The following is a 13,267-nucleotide window of genomic DNA, read 5'->3' as shown; positions in this document are numbered from 1 at the left end:
TCGTTCAGTAATATTACAAGTTTGCTACCTTATACTTTAATCTGTTTTTTCTTGCGAAGCATGAAATTGGCGGTTTACCTTAACAAATTTTGAGGAATGGGATAGACCTGATTTGGAGGGCCTTTTCAAATACTCAATCGTCACTTTTGTTTGGAAGTGATACCAGCTAACCATAAAATGGTTCGACATCAAGTCTTTACTGACTATGAGCCAGGCCGAATCCGACATTTCGATTCCTTCACTTTTCTTCTTCACTCTTCCGTTTTACTCGTGTTTACTGAAGCACAAAATGCCATTGAGTGGTGACAGCAATCATCACTTGGAGGAATGTCTATGGGAGCAAATGGGAAAGATGAGACAGTAAGACGTAAGACAGAAAGACGTTGAGGCAGTATCACCATCTCTCCAGTAATATAACCCCCTGTCCCCTAAGGGGCAGGTTTTGCATTGTCATAGGTGTTAGTGAAGGAGAAGTTCTTGCTGCTCGCCCTAAAGAAATTAGATTTATCCGCGGTAGCCTGAACATTGGCTAGTCAAGAATTCTTACTGAAAAATGTTGTCGCTAATATAACTAACTGTGGATGCCCTAAAAAGTACCAGCAGCAAAGTAGGCCTTAGAGGACGTCATGAAGCACCATTGTCTGACGATTTTATTGACGAAATCACATTTTAGGTCGCGTAGTTTGTCAAATGACTTACAACAAATTTTATGGAGATGCTGCTTCCACCTTAGGATGTAGACATCCACGAAGCGAATCTGTTAAATTCAAATAGCTCTGAAGGCTACTAAGTTTCAAGTTCGGAGGAGAGTAGTAGGGAGCAGAATAATGCGTGTCGGTACTCTGGTGCACGTCATCTCCGCTCTTTGGTGAAGGAATATAAACGACCTTGATTTGCAAAAGTCATTGCAAAGGAACACCGACACAGAAGGTGCAAGATGTTCTTCTTCATAATTAATGAAGGAGTGCAGATTGCAGAGGGGTCACTAAAGTAACTAACTGTGGAGACATTAGAAAGTACTAGCAGCAAAGTAGACCTCGGAGGACGATATGGAACAAGCATCTCGAGGTTGCTAGAAGAGTCACATACTCGATACATGAGGATAATGTCGAGAAGAAGTGTAAATTTTGAACAATCAATGTAGTATTGTTCCAGCAGATGCTCTTCTGCTCCTCTCCACTAGTTCAGTACGGTATGCAGGGCATTTTGCACAATTAATCTTAAAGGTCAATTCAGCCTCTGAACAATCTTACTCACATGCCGTACAGGAATAAATTCGGGTTATTTTCAGATTTACCTTCGATTCATTAAAAGATGCAAAGTCCCCCAGGGTGGATTTCGGCTTTACAGCTGCACCAATGGAAAAATTATCAAATGTAGAAGGAAGATGTAGAAGCACCAATTTATCAAGGAAACGATATTGCTGATGCAACTTCGGTATTCCATATTTAAACATTTGCCCTCATCCCTGAAGCAAGGTGCATTGCTGCTTTGACACATGAAGGCTTGTCAAATGGTCAAGGGCGTGCATGCTCCCTCTTTCTTTCAATGCCTCCACAACCTGTCATAAGTGTGACTGCTGCTTTGATCCGCGATAACAACAGTTTCCAACATTTTTAGATAGGCAAATATTGCAAGTCCATCTTCTGATTTAGTGCTCAAGGGAATAAGAAAAGCATTCTAGGCTTCCCCAAAACTAATCTTGCGTTCTTGCATATATTCGACGTACTTCTGCATCACTGATTTGAAACAGACTGACTTTGAGGATGTAAGAATGCAATGCGTGGTTGTCACTTTTGTGCTGGAACGGCTGCATGTCATTTGTTGGTGGCCGGCGTTCCTGTCACTCCTACGGCCACCAAAAGCAGACGACATTGAATCTCTCTCATCGTAGGCACGTCCGTCCTGAGATGTTTAGGAGCCAGTTACGCACGGAACTTTATGTGAGAGAAGAGTTTTATTTGACCTGTCTGCAACTATCTGGTAAAACAGTGCAAGTGTGAAGCCTACGTGAAGGGGCATTAAGCCATAGCACCAAACGAGTGTGTAAAACCCGGAGTTGAAGGAGCCTGCCCAGTTAAGCATACAGTCAAACGGATACAGTTAAAAACGGAATTAAATTAGGTCACTAGACAAGTACAGAAGCAAAGGAGTCTTCATTGCTTGAAAGTGTATCGTCTACGTAGAGAAAGGCTAGCTGACCACTGCCCGGCTCTTAGGCCATTCCTCTCATCGGAGTTACAAAGGTAGAGCATCAAGTGCCCACAAAATCAAAGTGAAGAGTTAAACATCAAGTACAAGCATTACACGGTCCCCGTCCCTTTGAACACATTCCTGTTACCCCTCCCTGTTTACCCTTAGCGTAGTCCACCACAACGTGATCGGTTCGACAAGGAATCGCGTCCATAAACCAAATACGAAGGTCAACGAATTAACGTGTACATGAGAAAATACTTGACCACATCGTCACCTACCTCTCCCAGCAGTTCCATTGGACGTGGAGCATTGCCATCTTTTAGAAATGTGTTGTGGAAGAGGGAATGTGCTGTCCACCTCGGCTTTGCATCGCTTGGATTAGAAACATTTGCCCAAATGCTAGATCATTTTGTAGAGGACGAGGTCTAAAATGATTTTGATCACATCCTTTGTTTGCCATGGTGACTATATTGCTTCAACTGCCATAAATCTTTCTACAATTTCTAATAAACCGTAACAAACGATGCGAATCTGACAAATTGTATTTCTTACTTATCATGTCTCTGTTGAGCGAAGCACTTTTGCTCAAAAGTAACACTGAGGAGGAACTGTTTTATCGTCTCACCACTATGAGCAGCGAAATTGGCTGGCAGTTCTATATTATTGTCTGTCTTACCCCCTAATAGAACGGCTGGGGGAACTTGGGATTTGAGTGATTTGCACAAGCCACTTGTCTATACAAGCACTTGCTATGTAAATCGCAGAAAGTTAAACTGTATACGTAGAACAGACACGTTGTATTCAAGAGACGTCCAAAAATTACTGTTCAAAACAGAGGGTTAGCAGCGGATCACAACCAGGTGAAACTTACTGACAGACCGACTCACCACAACAGCGATTTATGGCATGTGTACAGTCGGTTGTAAGCAGGCTGATCCTATAAGCGTACCAATCGTTGTGCTCCGATAGCCCATCATTTGTAGGTCAGGAAGAATGCAATTTTTGAATGTTACGGTTTTAAAATTGAAGTCAACGTGGAGGTGAGCATAGCAAATATTTAGTTATCTTGCCATTACTTTTAGTTACGGTAGCCTCTCTCATTCTTCTGTCAAGTGAGCAACATAACATCTGCCGTTACACCATTTCCTTAAAAGGCTACTACAGGCATCGCTATTACTATTCTACTTGGCGTTTGCGGCTGTCACCTTTGTTTGTTTTCAGGTGAATATCATCAAATTTCAAAGCTGCCAACGCAAGGGTCTATTCACTCAAGAAATAATAAAAATGAGGGTTCTTCCATGGTTTCCTCCTCCACTGGTCACATGCTCATTTCCCTACTTGTTGGAATCCTGCATATATAGTCCTCACATTCGTCAACTCTCCTGACATCCATCAATCTTCACAATAACCTCAGAAGTGTTTATTGTAAAGGAAAGCAGAGCTGTTTCCAAAGAAATCTGTCAGCCAGCAAACAACATCCCGTCAGAAGGAGAGACTGGGCTTTGAGTGGCCGTCAGATAAAAAATGACTCCATTTGGTAGATGACAGTCAGAATGGGGTCACTTCTAATGGTACTTGAAGTTTCAGTCGTCAGTGCAGTTTAAATTTAGATTTTGTTAAAGGATAACCTTTTGAACTTTATGTTAGTTGCAAAAACTACGGAGAAAAGTATGACGCGGATACTGCCTGAGATAGCATTAGAAGTCAGTCGAACCTAATTTTAGTCGTCAAAGAATTGGAGGAAAACGAAGAGTTAGAACCAATGCTAACATTAGTTTAGCTTTTATATATCCTCAAGCTTCTGCAAATTAAAAGACACAGTAACCTTTGAGCTTCGGTTGGGGGAATAGTTATGTAATACCTCGCTCTCGAACAATCAGGTCTTCGGCTTTTGGACTCTACGTTTAAGGTCTGCCTCGAGGGCTTTCATTGTGCCAACTCACAGCAACTTTATCCTTTAGAGTGAGAAGAAGAATTGTTAGTCTATTACATTCTATCATAACTTTACCTTATGGATTTAAGGTGAGAACATAAGTACAGGTTCGACATTGAGATGTTTAACCTGTTAGATGACACAACCGACTTTGGTTGCTCGCGTCTGTTCTGCAGCCAAATTAAAACTTACCGTAATGGATGAATTGGCCGACATGTGGGATGCGGAAGAGGTGAGAAGTCATGCTCGTAAAAGGCTGTCCCTGCTGTCAGACTTTTTCTGATCCATAGTTGTAGGAGTGTGAAAAATCCACTAGTTTAAATTCCTAAGCATTTAAATGCTCAATTGTTACAGTCCTTCCCAACGCTCTCTTCCCTTATGAATCACCTCGTTACCGCCACGCTTTGACTGCAACATATCCGCTGGCAAAACTGTCATGAGCAGCATGGGAGGATTAAAAGCATCAAATTCTGCACTGATATATTAAGCGTCGTCTCTCCGCGACTGAGATGCCCCACTACGGGGTGCTTTGCATTACCAGTCATCGTTTCCTAGGCGCCATCATAATTGCACACTGAGATATATTTGGTTATTTTTCTCTCGTCGGATAATGAGCCTTTCTTGAAGTTCTACTTCTGTTCTATCACCTCTGAACCTGCCTCCATGACAGCTTTTGTGCAGGCTGTAAAATTAAAAATGCGTCTAACACACAATCGGCTAGAACACCTGTGTAGTGCGTATATGTAGCTCTAGTCATACACAAAACTCTTTTGTCTTCCGCCACTTCCTAGTTTGGTAACCAGGCTTCATAATCAGAGCATTTCTGCTCCTAGGTCATGTTTGCTTACCAACGCCAACAGCGTGGCGTACCGAGCCTTTGTGGACGTTGTAATATGGCATGCTAGCATACAGGAAGATTTCATTAGTGGACGCCGAAAAGACTCGTGCTATTGCATCCTTGAATGGAGCGCTTTGAAGTTTGAAACGTCATTACCAATGACAAAAATATGCAAGAATTTTTCGTAACCCGACTCTTTCCGATTAGTATTCAAACGAGGAAATACGAATACGAATGAGACAGTAGGCTATTTAAAGGCCAAAAAATTAGTTTCGTATCACTTGTTACGAACCCCAGACACCACTTTGATCTAAACAGTCTCTGCAACATTTATGCTGCTCGAGCAGACAGTATCCTTCCACATAAATCGAATAAACGAATGGGTAGAAAGTGGGTGGAAGAATCACGGAACAGATAGGTAGAAAATATTTATTTGGCAAGATTCTGGCTCCTGATTCACTATTATCAAGAAGTACATCATGACGTGATGGAAGAGAAAATAAGGGGAATAAGTGAGCAGAGATAAGAATATGTACCTTGTTACAAGACCATCAGGGTAATTGTACAAATGTATAAAGATCTCCTCCCGAAAAGGCGGTATTCACGGAGCTGCCAGCACTCTCATTTGCAGACAACATAGTAGCCATTGGCATGCTTGATTGCGGACTTCACGCTGACATGTCAAAAGCGCTAGTTTAAGGATCATGAGTCTGGTGATTGCATAACCAAATGTCAGCGAGCTCATGAACCGATTTGCTAGTCACTGCTGTTAAAAATCGAAATTTGTGAGATCTGCTTTAAAGAACTACGTGGATGGAGGGTTTGACTATTCATTAGTAAGATGTTTTAGGTTATTTTATTGAGCAAAGATGTCTAATTCAGCTTGCATTAAGTTGTCGGCACCTAGAATCTAGTAAACACTATTTTACAGAAAAGAGATTGTTTTAGATAACTTTGTGAAATTTATAGCCGAATGAATCGTTTTCTGTTCGAATATGTACTTGATTTGATAGAATCAAAGATGACATTTAGATTTTGCAACACCTCATTTCATGGGAATGGTTTATGTGGAATTAAACACTATGTACTTTCAACTACAGGATGCGTGATATTTTGGTGGTTCGACGAGCAGTGGTGAGTGCCAAGTGTCACTGTTCTCATTCAGTTCGCGCGCATTTCGTTCGTGAGCTTGTTCGGGTAACAGTGGACAGTAGCGTTGAGGCGATGAAACACTGAGCTGCTCAATAGTAAAGTACATGAATGAAGAGAGTTGTGAAGGCGGTCTTGCGTATATCTGTTGGTGATAATTCCAGTCGTGGATGTTCCTTTCCAAGCACACGGTGTAGATTTTATTCATCTCGTCAAGCGTCCCATCCTGGGTGTGTGGTCAAAGCAATGGCAGATTAACAAATGCTGTGAGAGGAAATGTGACAAGCAGTCGTGGGATAGGTCAGTCATGCCGACAAACTTCTACATGTCAAAGATTCGTCGATCAGGATCAGCTCAAGTGCAAAAAGCGTAAATTAATTCTCCGACTACTGCACTTCACGCGTTCAGTTGGCCCTCCTTTAACTTCAGCTTGCTAATCTATTTCAGTGAACGTGTGACCAGGCACGCCTCAGTTGATCCCTGGCTTAAGAGAGCCTACTGGAGTAAGGAAACAAATGCAAGATGTACTTCATCCATGCCTTATTGAGGGTGACAATGCAACGGAAAACAAACATGCTAGTTTATTTACCCCAACGTCAAAATAAAGCTTCCTCTATATGGACTCTGAATGGACTTCATTATTTCAAGACTAGTGTACGTTTCTTGGGGATTTTTGCCTCAGTTTGTCAATTGAGCATCAGACTTGTGTTGATAACTAAATGCCATGCGTCACTTTGGATCAACGGGGAAAACCCAGTTCTCATTAATTTGTCAGTGTTTGGTTCCATGGAGGGCGGTGCATTACTATGTGACCTGTATTTTCCCGCATTCTTGTGGAGGAGTGAGGCAGTCCATTCACAAGTGCAGTCCCATGTCGCGGTAGGTGGATTAGGTGCTATCAAGAGCTTATGTTAATCACTGACTTATTCCAGCCCATTTTCTCTCTTGATGCTGTGGTTCTTAATGGTAATTCCATGTACTCATGATAGTCTGGCAGTTATTTTACAACGTGGATGCAGATTTTTCATCATTGTCGGTTGGTGATAGGCTTTTTGTGGATTGTCTTGATCACCACTGAGAGGTCGAAGTAAGTCTGTTGTTAAACTGTGCACCTCCACAACTGAATACACAATGAAGGAGAAAACTGAATTGATTCCATGCCACAGTGACTTGGATGTAGCTGAGCATTAGTGTAGTGGTAGATTTAGTAGATGTGGTAGCAATTCATGACGCTGCAATATCTTATCATCTTTCTACTTCCTGCTCTATATCACTAAAACATGTTTGAATTTTCTTTTATGCAAGAATTTATTAAAACTTCACGCCTTGACCATACTTAATAATATTTCATAAGGAGTGGGCATAAAACCTACTAATTATGATTTATCTTTGTCATCATGTCACATCTGTTTCTCGGTTGTCATCGTAAAACCTGTCACAAGGCATGTGGGTTTGGAAAATGAATCCCATTATAAAAGTGCGTATGCATTGAAGGTCAAGCTCTGAACAGATGACTTGAGCAAGGTTTTCAATTCTCGCCATGAAAGATACATTGCTAGAAATTAAAAATCCGTGCATCCCCCATGTCATAATGGCAACTGAGAGTCCACTTAATTATTCCGGATTGTCAAGTGAGAGGCATCCAGTTTGAATACCTATTTGTGTCTAAGTCAAGCAGATATCATGCCAAACTTAGGGCTAAATGAGCTTGCTGCACTGTCCTAGTCCCTACTGCAGCCACCATTAGCAGCTCTTTTGCGTACCGGTCAGGCCCGGATGGTGGTGGAGAGTGCACGCTCAACCACGGTAATATGGCCTGTTCCGCTGAGAAAACGACTCTGTTTTACAGTATTACCACCTTCCTGTCTCCGACGGCAAAGCAGCGGAAGTGGTGATAAACCTTTGAATGGAGGGAGGCATAAAATGAGGAGTGGAGGTGGAGGCATGCAGTAGGCTTTGTCCTGAATCCGGTCTCCACCTGGTCGTGAGGTGCTCTACCAAAATAGAGTGTTTGTCAGCCATTTTGGAGTGGTGGCTCAGCTAATCTCCTGCGGTGGGTGTGTAGTAATGAGTGATTCTGGATGGCAGATAGGAAGCGAAAGAATTGCATTTACGAGTCCTCTTTATGCATAAGTACGTAAGTGGGATACCTACCTCAAGCATGGGGCAGTAACACACTTGCCCAAATGTTTGAATGAGTAAGGTATAGAGAGGGCGCTGCATTCTCCCATTCCTAAGTATGCTTTAACCAGTTCGTCGAAATCTTTGTCAGATTCCACAGGTTGGGATGGGTCATTTTGACCGAATCGCCCTATGTATCGCTTCCAGAATTGGCTGCTCCATTAGTTCATCTATTCCTTTCATGTTTGCAGAGAAGAGAAGTGATCAATCAGAGGTTTGGCGGAAGAATTTTCGTGAATATACGTGGAAGTTGCAAAACCCTCAGGTAAGTAGATATCTGATGGGAGAGCGAGAGAGCTCATAAACACAGTTACAGCTGTGTTAGAAGTTGGTTTAAGGAGACCCATTCCCAAAGGATGCTTTAAGCAGGAAGACGATGATTGGAAGAGTATCACTTGCGCCCATCATATTATTGAGTCGCTTCCCAACCTACCTTTCAAATTTCCTTTCATTTTTGTGACACCTCGATGCATGAGGTAATCGCCATGTTTTCCCTTGCGATGTAATAGGGGTAGGTGACGATCACTTGGGGCAATCATTGCTGGACTGCTACAACGTACAATCTAAATTGCGTCCACTAAATCGGGCGACACCATCAAAGCGAATCGGTAAATTTCACAGTTGAAAATTTTGCTCCGAAAGCGAAGGACGTGTTGTAGCTCTCACCTTTATCCTTTTTATCTACGGCCTGCCAGCCCGAGTTGCATGTGATAGGGCGATTGTCTAGTCCAGGAAAAAGGTGACAGCCAGCAAATTGGTGGTGCTAAAGGCGGCGAATGGACGCCCGTAGACAGCCCTATGGTCATGACACCACAAAAGAATCATAGCACTCAGAGATGTGAGAGTCAAAGTAAGTGAATACAGTCACCACATTCTCCGAAGTGTCCATCCATTACTCCAAAAGCCAGTGCAACTATTAGGCATTGTCCCAAAATGAACCACGTGGAGGGAGTGGGCTCGTTGGTTAGCCATTTTGTCAGTCTCCCTCCTGATTCATGCTCCTAATTCTCGGGTTGGTGAAGTTCTGCCTTCTGAAAGAAGCCATCCCTTCAATCAACTCATTTGTGGTAGAGTAAAAAAGAGCTCCAGGGAAACATTGAAAAAGTAGCAACTACATATTGCAAATGCATTCATGCGCATCCGTTCACACATGGCCATTTAAAGTGACCTCGAAGCAAACACTGTAGCATCGCACCCCACATAGTACTGCATTTCCGCAAACACAAATGCAGCCATTACATGAAATTTCTTCTTATCTCTAAAGTGAACCGACGTGTGTACCAAAGCTGTGTTGGAGCGATGAAAGAGTTGTCAACTTTGTACTTTGTGATGCGAAGCAAACGAAGAAACGCCTAGTTTTTCATTTCATGTAAAGCCGTCTGATCAAGTCCTCGCTCAACCCCAACATCAGTACAAATAGCCCCACTACCAATTGTATAGAATTCTGAACAAAAAAGCATTTAATTTATTTTCCACTTTTCAAGAAAATCATGCAAATATTTGGGGTATTTTGGGAGCATGAAATCAATTTTTGGTGTACTTTGTTGCAGTTTGTGATGGAAAAATGGACCGCAAATTGGCAGTAGACAATTCTGCTGGAAAGATAAAAGAGTGGCGACATATTTACCATTCCCTGTCGCCGAAAACAGCGGCATACAGTACCATGGTCAATTCATCCCTGAAGCATGGTCAGAATTCGCTTTCATCAAAACCGAAGCGCTGACGAGCTGGTCAGCCAATGGACCGCCAGGTCACCAAGTTGGATGCCGCAAGTGCAGACACTGAGGAGCCTCCGGGGTAGCAATTATCTTCCTGTCATACAAGAAGCACAGCGTGTAGGTTTATTTGGCCACTCTCAAAGTACCTCAAATATGTCCACAAAACAGGAAATGTTTCCAGAAATTGACGCATTCCTGGTGAAAGGCAGTGGGCGTGCAACAATAATTGCAGCTAGATAAAGTAGTCACCAAAGCGTGGAGGATGTTCCTAACCTCTCGCGTTGTGTTTGAGCTTCTTCGTTTCCAACCTCCTTTCTTTTCTTGTGGCCTTTTGAGATGGTCAAAATCTTGGATGAAAAGCGGAAATGTCACTGGCAGTTGCTTATCTAGAAACATCAGTCCACCCGCACCCCAAGCCGATGTGTTCCAGTCAGAGCAATCACTAGCAGGCAGGGGAGCAAACAGAAGTTGCTTTCCGGTTGAAACTGACATACCTATGAAGGGAGTATCTTCTACTGCTTCCTTTTCTACTTCTGGCTCTTCCTGTGTCAAGATGGTTCACCACTGCATACACTTTTTGTACCCTATGATGCTGTTCTGCAGCAATGATGCCTTTGACAGGCAAGACTATGCACCGACTGCGAGTGCCTATTCTACACAATGAAAAGCGTTTAGCATGCCTATAAGACCAACAAAGCGGCAAAAAATAAGAGATTTTAGAATTTCCTAACAGCATTCAGATCCAAATAACAAAATGAGTCCCATAATTCTATTCTATGCATTACAATATTCAGTTTACAAATGAGGATTTAGTGATTTTGTTGCCCCTTCTTGATGAAACATTTTATGGTTGTGTCAACGATGCAAATGGGCATGGATGCCTAACCCACATCACCGTCGATCCTACAGCCCTTTATTTACACATAAAGAAGTTGAAACACACCTGAATGCAAACTAGGCATTATAATCGGGAATACAACGGCCCTTGGGCGCGACAGTGTTGAAAGCACAAGAGGAGATCTTGCATGCATTTATTTATCCTTTGCATTGTCATCTGAAAGACGGACTGAAATGATGTAAGATGGTCGTAGAATTTGACATGAATAGATATATGAATTGTGAAAGGTGGAGGCATGTTGCTGCAGGATTTACAAAACCTAAAGATGAAATTAATGATTATTTAGAGGTGGTTTACCTAACTTATTCAAAGCCAGAAAATCGACTTTACCTAAGTGAACTCAAGCCGATTTTAAATTACAAGTTAGAAATTGGTACTGAAGAATGAATCCTAAATATTATATCCGGTCAAGTAGTCACCAGTAATATCGTTACTTCCTTCCCAAAAGGATGGAAGTTGGCTAGGGTTACCACTTCCATTAAATGATGTACGTTTTGGGGAAAGCGGAAACTACCAGGTCCGAGGTGTCTCCATCTCTCTTTTATCCATTGTCAGGTTTGCTTACCAATGTCATCACCATAGTGTCCCGTGTCTTTCTGGAAGGGTCCATTACTAACCTCCAAAAGCACCCGCCTAGTGAGATCCTTGAAAGGGGCGCTTCGGATTGCGACATGTTATCGCTGTTGACGAAAAAGCACGAGGAAATGCGAAAAGGAATGACGCAGTTGGCTATATCAAGGAGAAAATATCTATGTTCCTTATAACGATATTCATTTTGTTTGTAATAAACCCCAAATACCACCTTGATCTGAGCAACTTCTGCAACACTCATGCTGCACGAGCAGACAAAATTCTACCACGTAAAACAAGCAAGCGAATAAGTAGAAAGTGAGTGGAGGAATCACCGATTAGGGAATGAGAAAATGCATATGTGTCAAGATCCTCGCTCCTGGTTAAGTATTAATAAGAAGTTCCGCCTGATGGGTCAGCAAAGAAAATGAGGAGAATACGCGGCAAAGGATAGAATTTGCATAAAGATCTCCTTTCGAAAAGGAGTTGTTCATGGGGCTGCCAGCACTCCTTTCAGCAGATAGCATGCTGGCCCTTGGCATGCTTGAAGGTGGACCTCTCACTGAGGCGTCGAATGTACCAGGCCAAGGATCATGAGTCTGGTAAATGCGGAAGACAAATGTCAGAGAGCTCATGAACCAACCTGCCATTCTCTCCTGTTTGAGTGGAAATTTGTGAGGTCTTGTTCAAAAAATTGTGGTTGATGGAGAGCTTGATCATTCCCTCCACTGCACCAATTTTGACCTTCTGCAGTAGGGAAGATTTCAAATTCAACTTTTAACTTTTGCCTAAGGGAATCGTTTCCGGGCCAATTTTGCACATGATAAAATGTCATTTAAGAAGACATTTGGATTTAGCACAACAGCTATTCATTTTGCTAGAAGGACTTTAGTTAATTAAACTAGTTTAAAATGTCTTATGTATGAAGTGCAACAAGTCGGTAGTCCTTCGTGCAGTGGTGAATGTCGAGTGTGACATCCTATTTCCAGTTACGGCTCATTTCTTGCGTGGGACAGTCCAAACAACAACAGACACTAGTGATGAGATTCGAGGACAATGAGCTGCTCAGTAGTGAAATGCTTGAATTAGGAAGGTGTCTTGAATAGGAACAGCCTTCTACGGTTCCTTAGAACTAGTCCCGCGTTCTTGCATATACTAAACGTACTTCAGCATCACCGATTTGAAATGACTGACTTTGAGAATGTGAGAATACAAGGTGTGGATGTCACTCCTAGTTGCTAGAACGGCTAAATGGCATTTGCTGGTGGTCGCTATTCCTGTCACTTCTACGACACCAAAAGCAGACGACATTGAGTCTCTCACAATGTGGCCACACCCGACCTGAGATGTCCAGGAGACAGGTTACGCATTGAACACCACGCGAGAAAGATTTGGATTTGACTTATCTGCAACTAACTGACAAAATCGTGCAAAATCGGCTACGGTAGCCTTTCCTGTTCTACCATCACGTGGGCAGCATTGCATTTGCGGTTCCATCATTTCCCATAGAGGCTATTACGGGAACCGCTGTTATTTTGTACTTGGCTTCTGCGACTGTCTCCTCTGTTTGTTTTCAGGTGGATGGCATTAAATTTCAAAGCTGCCAACGTGAAGGCCAATTCACTCAAGTAATGCTGAAAATGAGGATTCTTCCATAATCTACTTCCCTCCTGTCCACAGGCTCATTTCCCTACTCGTTGGAGTTCTGTGTACTCAGTCCGCACATTCGTCAACTTTCCTGACATCCCCTAATATCCACAAAATATACCCAGAAATATTCGTTT

This window comes from Echinococcus granulosus (assembly GCF_000524195.1).
Source record: "Echinococcus granulosus chromosome Unknown EG_S00058, whole genome shotgun sequence".
Lineage (NCBI taxonomy): Eukaryota > Metazoa > Platyhelminthes > Cestoda > Cyclophyllidea > Taeniidae > Echinococcus > Echinococcus granulosus.
This window is presented reverse-complemented; position numbering follows the sequence as displayed.